The sequence below is a fragment of the Priapulus caudatus genome, unplaced genomic scaffold (genome assembly GCF_000485595.1).
Source record: "Priapulus caudatus unplaced genomic scaffold, Priapulus_caudatus-5.0.1 Scaffold31, whole genome shotgun sequence".
NCBI lineage: Eukaryota > Metazoa > Priapulida > Priapulimorpha > Priapulimorphida > Priapulidae > Priapulus > Priapulus caudatus.
The window spans coordinates 162,108-166,838 of record NW_014577092.1 but is presented as its reverse complement, the minus strand read 5'-3'; the positions used below and the strand labels follow the sequence as shown (position 1 = coordinate 166,838).

The 4,731-nt window shown below is 47.7% G+C and overlaps 1 protein-coding gene across 1 annotated transcript in view; it reads left to right on the top strand.

Annotated features, from left to right (window-relative positions):
* LOC106816267 (reversion-inducing cysteine-rich protein with Kazal motifs-like) overlaps nucleotides 1-4,731 on the top strand; it is a 37,068-nt gene that overhangs the window by 27,227 nt on the left and 5,110 nt on the right. The window lies entirely within an intron of this gene.

Here is a 4,731-nt window from a genome sequence, read left to right as displayed (position 1 = left end):
CACCCATATATGCGTGCATTCAGTGTAAAGAATACTAGTATTTTAAAACACCAACTGTTTAAATGAACTAAGTCAAACCCAACTGATACGTGACACCGTATTTTTATCGTATCGTACATGCAAAATGCGTGAGATAAATCGCTGTTAGCCTGTTCTATCTACATCGTGTTTTAACCCTGTATTTGCTGTAGGTCAGACTGCATCACCATTCTGTCGCAGTGCGCAGACAGGTCAAGGCTAACGATGGGTCAGACTCCGGAGAGCATCTGCAATGCTATGGCGCCCGATGACGATAGCAACCACTGCATCTCTGTCACCAATTACCTCGGTAATGATTAGCTGCTAGAGCCTCACCCGTTAGTTCATATGCAGCGATGCACTGCGAACATTTATGAGGAAGTGTATTTTGTCAGGAGTGAATAAGAGACAAATGTGTTTTTATTTTATTTCGTAAAAGTTTTTTTATTAACAGATTTTTTATTCACTCCTGATTTTATTCATAACCTATTCTCCTGCAAGCTGGTGTCACAGTACATTCAAGAAATGGTTATACATCGAAAGACCGTGTATTGACGTTGATGGCCGTGTAAAATATTGACCGTGTAAATACCGTGTATTGACGTTAGTCGTTAGTCACGCAGATTGGTCGGGCTAGTGTCACTGATGCCACTGATGACGTTATCAATGTTAAACATATGTACACTTGCGCGTCTCGTTATGTCAACGTTTCGTTCGTTTCGTTTATCAACGTTTCGTTCGTCGACATTTCGTTAACCGATTGTCCTACTCACGCTCTCCTTCCTATATCCACGCTCTCCTTCCTATATCCACGCTCTCCTTCCTATATCCACGCTCTCCTTCCTATATCCACGCTCTCCTTCCTATACGCTGACTAGCCTGCTTACGTAGTAACGCTTGCTATCAGCTGCTAGCTGTACGCTAGCAACCACAGCGCTGTAGGAACCACGCTGACTAGGCCTGCCTTACGTAGTAAGCTGAGCTTGCTATTCAGCTGCCTAGCTGTAAGCTAGCAAAGCCACAGCGCTGTTAGGAACCACGCCGACTAGCCTGCTTACGTAGTAAAGCTTGCTATCAGCTGCTAGCTGTGAGGTAGCAGCCACGGCATTGCAGGAACCACGCTGACTAGCTCTGATTTCGAGCCCACAGCAGCAACTAAGGCAGCTGCTGTGTAGCGAACCCTCAAGGGTCGCAAACTTTCCGGAGGAAATCAGAATTTAATGTAGCGTAACGTCAGGTGCGTACGATAGGTTCCCTCGCTACCGAGATATATATATTATATATATATATATACATATATATATATATATATATATATATATATATATAGAGAGAGAAGAGAGAGGGAGAGAAGAGGAGAGAGAGAGAGAGAGAGAGAGAGAGAGAGAGAGAGAGAGAGAAGAGAGAGGAGAGAGAGAGAGAGAGAGAGAGGGAGAGAGAGAGAGCGGGCGTGAGAGTCCAAGAGAGAGCGAGAAATAGAAAGAAGAGGAAGCAGAATAGGAAGAAAATGCGCCTCCCTCATTTTCTTCTCTTCTTTCTCCTGCCTAAACAGACAGAACGAGGAAAGAGAGAGAGAAGAGAAGGGGGAGACGAGAGATTCGCAGAGATAGAAAGAAAAGGGGGAAGAGATAGAAAGATAGAGGGAGGAAATTCACCGTACAATCGGGATGTTTGCCGCTGGATGAAGAGCATTGATGACATCACGAGTATCATAATATAGCGATAAGGATTCATAATGTCAGCCATAAGAGAGTAAGGCATAAGGAGTCATGAAGACATCGTGTCATAAGGAGTCATAAAGACATAGTGTCATCAGGAGTTAAGAACATAGTGTCATCAGGAGTGTCTGTATTGTGACACTCCTGATTACAGGTGTGCTATGCTTACCGCATACGGGACAGCAGGTGCCTGCGGGATGATGCCGCGACACGTGCGCGTGGGTAGCTCCGGGCAAGACGATGCTACTGCACTGAGGGTTGTCTCGGTCCGACACTGCAAGCAAGCATCCGATGATATTTATACGTTACTAATGCGTAATGCTACGAACGCATGTGGTAGAAGTTAGTAGCTATAGTCGGGAGTGACGGTCCAGCGGTACCACGATTAAGATCGAGGCATTATATATTACCTCCTATTTATATTGGAGTAATGCTCAGAAGACAAGCAGTTACCTGTTTATATGTGGAAAAAATCGCGGAAAAGATATGTTGTTACTTCTGTTTAACGGAAACGAATAAGGAAATTATCTTGATCATAAGACACCGCCTGATTACATAGATCACAGGACGATCATGGTCATGATGAAGTATTGCGATGAAGCCTTGTACTCACGGGTGAGTTGACCGACGGCCGTGCACGGACCCCTGTAGTCGACACTGACTCTGTCCGCCCAGGCCACTGCACTCACTACTGTACGTCTCACCGTTGCGTCCACACACGGCGCCGTCACCGGAGCACTTTTGCTGCGAGGAGTAGTGCAAGAAACAACGTCAACGACCGAAGTACCACGTGAATGATAGCAGAACAACAAATCTGTCAATGGATCTCGCGCGAAATATGGGCAGTTTTTATGTCGGATCTCAAGAATTAGATGGGCATGGGAGATGATCGCATTATCACTGGGCACACCTCGGCCGATTCCGTAACTTCATCTATAATTGGAGTAATGAAGAAGATAAGTGTATTTATCTGGATATGCCGAAGTTTGCAATTTCTATTAGACGGTATCAAACAAACAACAAATCGTCAACATAAAGCGTCAAAACCTCCGCAAATTAACGCCAACGAGGTAAAAGCGCCACAGTTGCTTTAGTTGATCACGCGTATGAAACATTGTTAGGTAGTGACATTATGCAATGGCATATAGTGATGGTCAGAGAGGCCATATATCCTACGCTGGTGTGTACACTATTAACAACACAGAGGCGGAGAATGCGGCCCAGTATATCATGGCCTTACACGGGCCCGCGCGGAAAGCCGCTAGGCTACCGCTGGCAGCGCTCATGTAGATAAAATATATTTAGGGGCTATATACGAATATATATATATATGTATATATTATATATACATATATAATATATATAATATATATGTTTATATCTGATATATCTGATATAAATCACTCACAACGCACTCGCCTTGTGCTCGCCGCGCTTGCGTATGAACTGACACATCGTCGTGCGGTCGTCGAGTCCGCAGCCGGCGTCGTACGGCTCGACGCCGCAGTTGAGATGCTGCGGCACGCACACGTACTGCGGACACACGTCGTCGATGGCCACGCCGCCTCGGCACCTCCAGGCGGGTTCAGCAGGCACGTCTGTCGGCGCGGCACGCAGCGCAGGCCCGCCTCGCACGGGTCCGTCGCCGGCAGGGGTCGTGCGAGGCGCACGTGCCGAAGACAAACTGCGCGTCTTCGAGTCCGGCGCACCTGGACATGTAGATGACAGGTGAGAGATTAGGACAGGTGAGAGAACACCTGGCGTGATTGTGGGGCAATTCTAAATGCTGTAGTTAGAAAAGCGCCCACGTATGTACACGCGAGCGCGCGCACACCACACACACACACACACCACAACACACCACACACACACACACACACACAACACACACACACACACACACACACACACACACACACACACCACACACACACACACACACACACACACACACACACACACACACACACCACACACACACACACACACACACCACACACACACACAACCACACACACACACACACACACACACACGTACACACATACACACATGCGCTCGTGGCGCAATAACATGAGCTTTCGTGGCTGCAAGTGACAAAGTTAACTAAGTTACAACTGATTCGCGATATATGACGCTTCGCTGGTAATTCAGTTGTATTGTTACCGGCCTATCACTCGACGACACGTAGAATACCCGTGCAACATAGACCCACTGTAATTACTGTTGAAGTTTGCTGACTGCTTACCTTGCGATGCAGGCGCTGGGGTAGGTGCGTCCGTTGACAGCGCACACTGGTACGTAGTGCTCAGGACAGTTACAAGCAGACCCGTGAACGAGGGGGCGCTGCCGGCGCTCCTCGTCATCGCAGGACCGCACTGACGATTGCTGCAGATGACGGCGCCATCGTAGCAGACGCACAGGTTGCAGCTTTCGCCCCACTGTGTGTTGTGTGCTGAAATGACGCAGGTGGAGGGGGGGGGGCATGCGGCGTAGTACGATACTGCAGCATATGATGATATCAAGGGGTGTCATAATAAGATATCTAATATTATCCCATCATTATCTATTCTTCCTCTATCGATTATTATTATTATATCTATATTATGACGCCTCCTGATGATATCCCCTGCTGGTGTTGTGGGGGGGGGGGTGATGCTTGTCTGTGTTATCAGTGGCTAATGTGTCGTATTTAGGTAGTCATGTGTTTCGATTTTATATTGTGGTATTTTTCATCGCTATATCAGCACGACGATTTTTCTACATAGTTGGGAGCAGCAGGAAAACAGGTGGGTGGTGGTATCGGGCGTAACAGTGCAGCGTAAGAACAGTGCGGAAAACAGGTACATAGTGGAAGCAGCAAGGAGCACAGGCCGGTAGTGGAACAGCAAAGAAACCCAGGCGGGTGGTGGAGCAGCAGGAGCACAGGCGCACGATAGAACAGCGGGATGTGCGCTTACCTACGGACCTGGTCCCCGTGCACGCACGTTACGCT